An 11,155-nucleotide genomic window follows, 5' to 3' on the forward strand; every position below is an offset into this window, starting at 1 on the left:
ACATTTTTTCGAAATTTTTGTCGACCTTTTTTATGTCGGCTAAATTGATTTTACGAGCGCTCACAGAACAGTATAAAGACTCAATTTATACCCAAAAGATTTGCGCCCGAGACAAATTTTAAAAAAAACAGGTTAAAAAGCACACTCCCTTAGAAAAACTAGGGCTGTTCGGTTGAAAGTGGATGCTATAAAATAATACCAGAGGATGACTTTTTTATTGGACGAGACTAGTACAAAACAACATTAATAATAGTGCTATTGAAGAAAATCATTTTTTGTAGCCTTTTTTTGTCGGAAAAAAAGATGATAACTTTTGCTTTACACATGAGTGGCAACTATATTTTACGTTTTCCTATTAATAAAATTTGTCACAGTATTTGTCAGCTTACAACGTAAACTTATCATTTTTAAGTTTTTGATTTTGCTTGCTAGATTCTTTGCAAATTGAATCTTTTTTCATTGAATTTAAACGTCGTATCATGTTTATTTTTCATTAAGAGTCAAACTGAGCATTTTTTGAATTGTCAGCGAACTCCGCGACAAGGACGCTCCCTTCGTTCTTCTTTGTTCTCTCATTTTTTTCTTTCCGTCGAACTTGGTTAAAGACTTGTCCCTGGAATCAAGGAACATACAGACACAATAAAAATGTGCGCCTATTCAGTGCAGAGTTTCGTCTCATAATGCGACAGCACTTCAATTAATTTTTTGAAAATCCATACTAAAACACTACTTTCAATTTGAAACAATGAAACAATATAGAAAACCTGGTCGAATTTTGCCAAACTGGCTGCCACTTCTTTGCCGTCTCTTGATCTGATCACAAAACCCACCTCCTGTTGGTAAAGAATCACAAATCAAGTAAACTAAAGATTTTCATATAAATCCACTTCTTTTTCTAAGTTTTCTTGATCCAGGTTTGCTTTTAAACGGTTTGACATTTTCCATTTTTGTGATTTTGAAAACGCATAAAAAGCGAAACTTTTACGTTTTTGCTCACTTTTCATGATTCTATGTTCATCGAGAAAGACTTCAAATAGTCAACACGGGGGCGAATAAAAGATCTCACCGAGGATTGAATTAACTCTAAAAAATTGGCATCCTTTCCCGACCCCCTTTTTTGGGTAAGTAAGCTCCCCTAAAGTGCAAACTTTCTCTCAAGTTTTCGCTTGTCCCTTAAAATTAGTATATAATGATCAGCCAAAAAAAACTCAAAAAGAACTTATTTAAGGCTCCTTTTAGTACTAAAATACCTTCCTTTTCGAGAAGTTTTTTTACTCTTCAAAACTAGGAGGTCAGATTTTGCGAGCAGATTCCGTAGCGCAGGTTGTCTGATCTTTCTTCTTCGGTTCAGCTCGACAATCAGAAGAATTGTGAAGACAACACCGACCGCAATAGATGGCGCACCCAATGCACCCACCACAATTTGAGATACAAAAGGGGCAATCTAAAAACCCAATCAGAGCACATTCATTAAATCAAATATCTAAAAAAAAAAAAACATTTTTTTTTCAAAACAGCTCAAAACATTTTTTTTTTCAAATTTCTTGGTCAAAGTAGGGTCACAATTGTGTTTTTGGAGACTCTGACCCCCTCACTTCTCATTCTAGAAGACCCCGGCTCCGTTCAGGCTGAAACCCAATATAATTTGCAGTTTTTTTCAGGCAGTTACATAATGGAACTAGAAAGTTGAAATTTTACGCATCAAAAAGATTTTCTGCATTAGTCAAACAATCGTGCTGCTCAGTCAAGTTGATAAATCTTACTCCGACGTCAGAACAGCCCTGCTCCGGTACAATCTCAGCAGCGACAAAAGCAATTGCGACATCTGGTATTCTGATCAAGATAGCAGGCACAATCACAATCCAGGCCGCTTTTCGGGTGCAGTTCTGGCTATACCACACTCCGTGCTTGACTGCCAGATATCGATCGAGCGCCAGAAAGAGTCCCATGTGGTCTGGAAACGTGTTCAGAAGATCGCTGGAACTTTTCGCCAATTTGCACAAAAGTGTTACGTTGTGATGAACGCAAGCTAGCCACGCTCCACCTTAAAAAGTACCAGATTTATGCTATGAGTTATTTATTTTCTACCTGATTTAATTTCTTCCATCCATCGAAAAATGGAAGATTTTTGTGCCATCGGATTTTTTTTTCGTAAAATACAGATGATGATAGTGCACCGTTTGATACACATTCAACTACAACTCAGCATAAAATTTTGTCAATACGCAAAAATTACAGGAATTATCCGACTTAAACTTGAAAACTGAAAACGAAAACAGATGAAACACTTATTAGCTCTTGAAACAAATTAAGGAATTTGAAAGAATAAAAAAAGAACTTTCACATTTTCGTGTGTTTACATGGCGCACCACATTTCATTGTGTCTATGAAATGGTAGAAAGATTCCCTGCAAAATACCAAAACCAATTGTGGGAAGTATTTTGCAATTGCAAAACCTTAAAAAAAGTGTTGCAACTTAGATGAGTCAATAGACTTTTTTATTATAAAAATTGATGGAAACCATTCTTTTTTTTATTGGAGCAAAAACGTATCAAAAACGTAGCAAAACAAATCTGATTCAAGTTTTGTTTTTGGCCGAGAAAAAATTTGATCAATTAAAAATTGAACTCATAATTAAAATCATTTTTTCATCTGCGAGCGCTTTTTTGTCCAAAATTGAGAAGTCAGTTTAGGATTGTCAGTACATATCATTCTACTCTTGGTTACAGAGCATGAGCAGCGAACCTTATGGGTGATAATATGTCTGAGTTTCTCTTTATGGGGGGAAATCTGTCGAAATAATCAGCTTTCATTTTATTCATTTTGAAATAATATACGGTTTTAAATCAATTATATTCTTTAGTTTTTGTTCCGACTTTCGTAACGAAAGTGACGGCTTATTTGAGCTCGGGGTGGTTTTTTTCTTCAGACAAATTTCGACTTTTCAACTAGCTACTTTTGACAAAATTTTTAAGTATCAATCAAAAAGTATTGTTGTATTGAGATTAAATTTGAAAAGTTATTTTTACCAGTGATTGTAGAGTTATTGGGGTTTGAAGATTGCCATTTTGGTCAACTTGGAACAATGAACACGCGACCTATTTCGAGCTATTAACGCGGAAGCAGAGATTTAATCTGTCTTAAAAAATGTTCCAAATTGTTTGAAGGAAGCTTATTTACCACAATTGATTTGTTTATAGAAAGAGAATCTATCAGTGTGTACCTTATATGGCGTGTGGGTGGATGATTTTCACAAAAACTTTAAATTGAAAAAAATTCACTCTACTTTATTACGTTTAATTTTTTCAAGTTATTACTGCTTCATAAACCTTAAAAGGCAGTCGGAAGATTCAGAGCTTTGCCCTGATACGAGTAGTCCTGTTGTAATTTTAGGTTTAACTTAGATGAGTCAGTGAGATTGTGTTTAGAAAATATATATTAAAATGTTTCAACTTTTTTTAGTAGGAGAAACAATCAAAAACGCAGCAAAAAAGTTCTAGAATGAAGGTTTTGTTTTTAGAGTCTAAGGGTTTTGATGAATGAAATTTCGAGCTCAAATTCGAGATGTTTTTTTTTGTCTGCGAGCGTTTTGTCTGCGAGCGTTTCGTCTGCGAGCGAATGTCAGTTTAAGCAGCGAACCTTAGCTGGAGTCAAATTTATTTCAATGTTTTCCGATCAAATCAAATAAAAAAGGTTCAGACTTTTGATAATTGACGGAATATTGCGCTTGGTGTGGTCTTTTAATTCTTAATCGGTTTTTAATTTTCACCTTTTTAATTAAACGTGTTTTACATTGTTAGAATATTTTTGCGGGTCTCAAAAATTCAAAACAATTTTGAAAGGCGCTATTTTTCGAGATTTAGAATTTTTGCGATATAGAATAACGCGTTAGTTGCAAATTTATTTGAATCAAAAATCATTTCAAAATGAATTAAGACCAGATGTTTGGCTTTTTTGAAGCTTTTAAAAACAAAAATGAAGATTTGTTTTTTTTGCACCAAATGGGCGATCTCCCAATAATCTGGATGTAAATAAAAAGTCCAAAATTCGTTTAAGCAGAAAAAAGTCCTATTTGCTTCAATAAAAATTTTTATGCTTATCAGTTATTTAATAGCAATATTGAAAACTTTTCTCAACAATCTGCACAAGAAAAACAAACTATTCATAACTTATTCTGCAATTATTCTGCATTTTTTGTGACCAATTTAAGCTTACAAAACATTAGTTTAAAGTTGTGAAGTTCACCTCTGAGCTGTGATTGATAAAAATTACTTGGTCAACTTGTAGTGGAGATTGTTGATATACACAATTTTTTCCTGAAATGCTAAATTGAGTTTTTCCTTTGATTTCAGTTTAACTGAATTTTCATATGCTCTGGTTTTTGCCGGCTTGTAATAACACTTAAAGAAAAAAACGAAAAAGCTCGATTAATTTGTCTGTTTTTTTTGACTTGATAATTTTTGATGTAAGAATTCTTATCTCACAAACAAAAACTCAAGTATAATTTTTGATAATGGAATTTTTACCTGATAGACCGCATACTGCCCGCTGAACAATTTGAGCCATTTTCAAAATTTCTGAAACCGATTGCACAATCATGATAGTTTGGGCTGAGAAATCGCCTTTCAGACCGAAAGCAATCAAAATTACTGCAGCTTGGGATGTCATTGAGACTATTGCGACTGAAACAACCACCCAAATAAAGGTCGAGGGAGGAATTGTGAAGGGGTTTGAATTGTCTGGGCTCTCAGTCGACGAGTTTGAAAAATTGAAATCAGAATGATCACTGTCCATTTTTGAGATTCTATCAGAAGAAGCTTCTTTTTTTGAGAAATTTTAAGTAAGAAAGATTTTTGTTCTTCGACACAAAGTTTTTTCAGCAATATTCGTCACAATCAAATTTTTTATGGAAAATGAACTCTATCAACTTGTGAAGCACGATTACAGCATTGCAGAAAAATTATGCAAAATTATTATACAAAGTAATCTTTTATGATAAAAAAGTAGCTGTAATTTGAAAGGGTTATAAATTATGACTGAAAAAAAAAAAAAAATTGAAAGTGTTATCTTGTTTGAATTTTTTTTTTGATTAGTATTTTTGAAGACATTATTTGATTGGATAGACAAAAAATACATAATTGGATAAAAAAAATTTGAAACAACAAAAAAAATTGACAGAACTAAAAGGGAGTTTTTTCGACAGTTACTTGAAAAAAAAATTGAAAAAAAGCATACATAAAACTACATTCCCCCTTCAGCACGATAGATTTTGAAAAAACTCAGAAAGCCATTTTTCAGCGCGCGTTCTCTCTCAAAACATATACATTTATAAAAAACATATATACAAAGGTTTTCAACCTTCATTTTTTTTCCTCGAGTTTCCATTTAAAAAAAGAAAATTGTTGTAAACAATAAAAATTGAGGAAAATAAAATGAATAACAAAAATCAAAGTTGCGCAGACAACATTTGAAATTGAACAATAAGTATTCAATTATAGTTGAAAACGTGAAACTGATTCGTTAGCTTTCAAAATCACATTCCAATGAAAATCTATTATAAACGAATTTCACCAAAATGATCAGTTATAAAAAATAAACAATAAGATTTCATGCTTTATTAAATAACAGCAATACAAAACACTAATTGCTTATTATTAAAAAAACAGCAATATACTACACATAATCGATTATTTTTCACTTTATAAACATTGACAACAAAACTCAATCTTTGTCATTTTTTATCCATAGATTTCCAGTTTGGGCGGCGTGGGCACATCATTCACAAGTTTTGACTTTAGAGCTGATTTTTCGAATAAAAGCTATTTTTTCAAAATTTTTATAGAACAACACAACTTCTTATAAAACTGAAAATAAGTAAAATTTAAATGAAGAACACCACAAATTTTTATAAAACTGAATGCTATCGAAATTTGAACAGACTCAAATTGCACAGTTTCAAATTTGGACAGACTTGGACAGATTCAAATGGACAGATTCTCTGGACTGACCAAATTTCATATGTTAATCTAAAAAACTGAACAACACATGTTTTGCCATCGCAGAGAACCTTCCTTGTGACTTTTGACTCTTCTATAAAATGAAACATTTGCATAAGTTCAGTTTAGCGATAAAATGAGCTATAAAATTTTTTTTCTTGTTTTTGTAAGAAAAAAATTGTGAGGATAAAATTACAATTTTACACGAAAAACAATTATATGCTAAGCAATTTTCCCATGCAAAATGGCATCAAGTTTTTTAGCAGACAGAAAATCTCTCACTCATCATGAAATGACAAAAAATTTATTCGTCGCTTTGAAATGTTTTCGTATAAACTTTACGACCAAAGAACTTTACGACCAAATTTAATACATGTTCAATTTTGGTAAAAAATGAAAACTTTCAAAACCTTGATTATGAAACAAAAATGTTTCTTTTTCCTGGTTGAACGATACAAAGTTTGATAATTGACATTGATACTTTTTCAATTCTACTGCACCTTTGGCTTAGTTTACATAGTAATAGTTTAACTCTTGCATTTGACGTTTTCTAAAATCTACTCCCCCTTGTCTTAAAAAAAACAGGATATTCAATTCAAATTTCAAAAAATTGTAAGTTATTCATATTTAAAACTTTTAACATTCCATATGTTCCTATTGAAACATTGTGGTTTAATTCTATTCTACTGCACCTTTGGCTTAGTGTAGATAGTAATAGTCTGAAGATTCACTAGATTCACTCTTGCAATTTACGCTTTCTTAAATCCACTCCCCCCTTGACTTAAAAAAAAACTGTATGTTCAAATTTCAAAAAATTGTAAGATTTTCATATTACAAAAACCAAACTTTAAAAACTTTTAAACTTCAGTTTGTTCCGATTGAAACATTGTGGTTGGAGCACTAAGTACTACTTGCATAGCATCTGGTTACCTTTTTTTATTTCTTCTTGCTACTTGAAAAAAAAACATATTTTCGGTCAAATTATATTTAGCTTCGGGAAATACTAAGTTTTTGGGGGAAATCTGAAGCATTTCTGAAGATATTCTGGGAAAACGGTATGTATTATCTTGGGAAAACTAGTTTAAGTATGACATATATTTAAGGGCATTGGCCTTATTTAACGACTGTTTCTGTCATCGATTTTGGAACAGTTTAACTGTTCATTGAATCGTTGATCTATATCGGAGAGTTGCAAAAAATGCGTTTCGCATTGTCCCAATGCTCAAAAACAAAGGTCCTTGCACAATCATAGCAACTGAGCCAGATATAATCATCAATCCTCCGAAAAGTTTTACCGTGTCACCCTCTGCGATTGCAATTGCTGACTTGAAAGCATAGTAGAACGTGCCACATACCAGATACAACAGGTTGTAGACCAGAAGAGCCTTCATGACCTGAAACAAAATATGCGCTGATCGCAAGATATTCGAAATCACGATTCTGCCGAGGCGCGGATTTAGGGGGTGGGGGTAGGGACTTCCCTTCGTATTATTTTGAGATATCATATTTTGGCGACGAACCCTAAAAATTTTCTAAATAATTGTATAATCTTTGATAAAACTTTTTTATAAGACTGTTTTCAAAACTACTGTAAAAATTTTTTAGTGAAACTAGTAGTCTAGTTAATCTCTCTTTTAAATAAACTTTAATCTTCGCATGCAAGAAAATTGTCAATCAAATAATAAATCATTCAGATTTTGACGCAGCTTCTCTAGTTTTCGCTTTTTTATCAATTTTGCTTTCAACTAAACTTTTCCTTCTTTATTTCGGATTACCTAATTTGGATCAGGGGCACGTTTAGGATAATCTAAACAGTGATTGAAGTATTTCCAAAAAAAATTTGGTCACAAACAATGGTCAAAAACCCCATTTTTACCAAAAAATTGCTTTTTGACTGCGCACTCCCCCTCAAAAATGGTTATATTATTATACTTGGTCAGCTTTTGCAGTCGATGAGTTTTGTTCTTTTTTGTCAGTATGGCTGTTAACCAAAACCTGCACTTGTTATCTCGATCCTATTCTATACTAATGTCAAAATCCCAATTTTCAAATAATACAATGTTTCCAGAATTAAAAGCCGAAAATGAAACTAATTGATTTTTTAAAGTCCTAAGTAACAAGTCTTTGGAAACATCAATGATTCTTTGATAGATTTTAGACGGTTAATAATCTATCATTTTTTTCAAACTTTCAATTTTGATCCGACTTTAGAACCATTTTGTCATCTTCAAACTTTTTTTGACCTTTTTTCATCTTTTTTTCAGGTTCATCAATCGTTTAAATCAAAAACTTTTTCCTGGACATTTATTGCAGTGAGAACTATGCTGCATTGCTTCTTGACTTTAAATTTAATCGCGGTTTTTTGTGCAGATTTTGAGGTTCGCTCCGTTGCTGAGATAGCCGACTATTTTGTCTCTTTCTAAGCTCAACAATCAGCAGAACTGAGAAAACAACTCCAAGAACGACAGAAGAATAGCCCAGAACATTCACTATGATTTGAGACACTGCTTGGGCTATCTAAAACAGTGACAGTTTTTTTTTAAATGAAAGAGTAACTCTAAATCATGAAAATTTAGCTTATATATGCCTAAAAACAGTTTTTGGAGTTTGTTTTTATGCTGCAAAAGTAGTTGAAGTGTACAATTTTTGCGTAAATTAACCGTTGAGCTAATCTTTCTTAGCGGGTGATAATTATTTTACTAGGAAGTATCAGGGTCAGTTAACAGAACCCAAAACTTTTCAGAATGATGATCTTTCAAAAAATAAACACTGAAAATTCGAAATTGATGGATTTTTGAACTAAATTTGTACGTTTCACATGTACTCGAAAATACATTTTGAAATGACCGATTTTGGAGATTATAAACAGGAAAATTGAAACCAACGAATTTTGTGCCAATAAAATGTAAATAATTCTTATCGCAGGAAGCAACTCTTGTTCTATTCTGATTACCAGATGATTCAAACTGACCAACAGTTAAAAACTATGTTGTGACTTTAAATTTATTAAAATGGTGTTTTGCAAAAATTACCATGAGAACCTACGATTAATTAAAGTATTAGGTTCTGGCACAGCTCAAAGAAGCTGAGGTAGTTAACCAAAACTTAAACAACATTTTGACCAAAACGGGCTTTTTTCCAAAAACTCCTGCGAAAAACACTGTGGAGTTACCACTTCAACTCCCAATTAATCAGGGTTCAGTCAAAATGGACAAACTTCCTTCGCCAAATTGCAAATAATTTTGACCCATTTGAAACTTTGAACTGAAACTAAGAACTCGGAAAAGTTTTAAGCGCCTTCATGTATGTCGAAGCTAGCTTAAAGGTGATCCCTGATAGGAGAAACCGTTATTTTAGGTGCTAAAATTAACCGGTATCAGAAAAAAACTTAGATTTCTTTTTCTGTAATTCACAAGGTCAAACTCATGGAACCCGCAAAATACGTTTACAAAAAAATTTGACAATTTAACAATATAATATAATGGCTTATAAGCCGTTTTAAACATCGAACATTTAAATGTCGAAAATTGAAAAAAAAAAATTTAATGTGGAGCAAAATCCTCACCCCATCGTCAAAGCAGCCTATTACTGGGATCACGGAGGCATTGGAAAAAATCCAAGTGAGGTCTGGAACTCTTATCAACATTGCAGGCAGAATAGGAATCCACGCTGTGTTTCGAGTGCAGTTTGTGCGATACCACATCGGTTTTTTGATCACCAGATAGCGATCTATAGCCAGAAGTAGAGCCATATAGTCTGGAAAAGTATTCACCAACTCGCCAAGGCTTTTTGTCAGTTTACAGTAGAGATTGAGGTGATGATGGAGACAAGCTAGCAAAAAGCCACCTACAAACAATTAAAATGCAATATTTGTTTGTCTGTTCTCTAGCGTAAAACTGCATAAGAACTATATAAGAAAATCACCATCATATATTATACTATATAGCAAAATTGTTATCGTAATTAAAGAGCAAAACAGTTATGTGATAGACATTTACCGAGGAGAGAAAAAATACTTTTCACAAAATTGTTCAATATTTCTACAAAGCTTTTAGAAGTGAAAGTCTTCACAAAAACTTTTGTTTTAAAAAGAGCTGTAACTTGCATTTAATCTAAAATCGTTTGCTTGGTTTCTAGTATCAATTATAATTCCACTTTCTGCAAAACCATAGAAATTTTTGTTTACACGATATCAATCTACACCCAACATGAGACATTGAACCAACAAAACTCCAGAAGTTTGCAACTTGCTAAAACTTTTTGGTCAGTTTGAAGATTTCATTTAAGTCCTGCTTGTTTTCGTAAGAGAATTCTTCTGGAGTTTTTTTCTAAGAAGTGCTTTCAAAGTTTGCTTGCAATGTTGCAAACCTTTTGAAGTGAAAAATGACTACCAAAATCACAGTTAATTGTTCATCATAAATTAATCAAAATTATTTCAAAACTGAAACAACATAAAAAATGAGCCTAATTCGTGTTTTCTTAAACTTTACAATAACCTGATAAGCCACACATTGCTCGTTGTAGATTCATCATCATTTTTAAAATTTCAAAGAAAGATTGAACGACCATAATAGTTTGCGCGGAGAAATTTCCTTCAAGGCCCATTGATATAATAATAACAATTGCTTGCGAAACAATTGCAAGCATACTCAAACAAGTCACAGTCACAATAAAACCCAAAGGTGGAATTGCCAAAGGTTCTTGGGTAACGGGTTCTTGGGTAACATTTGAAGTAAGATTACTGAAAAGGTTTATTGGGTTAATCATTTTTGTTTTGCGCAGTTTTGGTTTAAACTCCTGATCTAACAAATTTCCAAGTTTCAAGCGGTTATAACACACAAAAAAAGGAAATCTCCGCTCTCAAAAGAATATAATTATCAGGTTTACTTTGACCAAACTGTACTCAATGGTGCTTTTGAGAGTGTTGTGACGGCTTCCTATTTAAAAACAGTAATTGAAATAGATGGCAATAAGAATTGAAAGCTTCTCATTGGTGAAAACACTTTTGAATCTGTTACTCCACTCAATATCAGTTTCTGAATGAAACGTTTTCAAAAACTAAATTTTTAGAATCAGTTTTTCATCGGAGATGCTTTTAAGAAGGAAACTCAAAGATTCATCGTAATTTTTAGCTTTGGGCTTTACCTTTTAGGTGGTTT

The 11,155-nt window shown here is 32.5% G+C and overlaps 2 long non-coding RNA genes across 2 annotated transcripts; both read right to left on the reverse strand.

Moving 5' to 3' along the window:
* Positions 1-1,297: 1,297 nt before the first annotated feature.
* On the reverse strand, positions 1,298-5,008 carry LOC134854669 (uncharacterized). The gene is made up of 3 exons (XR_010164429.1): positions 4,527-5,008; positions 1,764-2,044; positions 1,298-1,444 (listed from the first exon to the last, which is right to left on the reverse strand). It is a non-coding gene; the product is annotated as an uncharacterized LOC134854669 (long non-coding RNA).
* A 3,380-nt stretch (positions 5,009-8,388) lies between these two features.
* On the reverse strand, positions 8,389-10,908 carry LOC134854918 (uncharacterized). Its single transcript, XR_010164433.1, has 3 exons — positions 10,493-10,908; positions 9,562-9,842; positions 8,389-8,513 (listed from the first exon to the last, which is right to left on the reverse strand). It is a non-coding gene; the product is annotated as an uncharacterized LOC134854918 (long non-coding RNA).
* Positions 10,909-11,155: the final 247 nt, after the last annotated feature.

The sequence above is a fragment of the Symsagittifera roscoffensis genome, chromosome 9 (genome assembly GCF_963678635.1).
Source record: "Symsagittifera roscoffensis chromosome 9, txSymRosc1.1, whole genome shotgun sequence".
Lineage (NCBI taxonomy): Eukaryota > Metazoa > Xenacoelomorpha > Acoela > Convolutidae > Symsagittifera > Symsagittifera roscoffensis.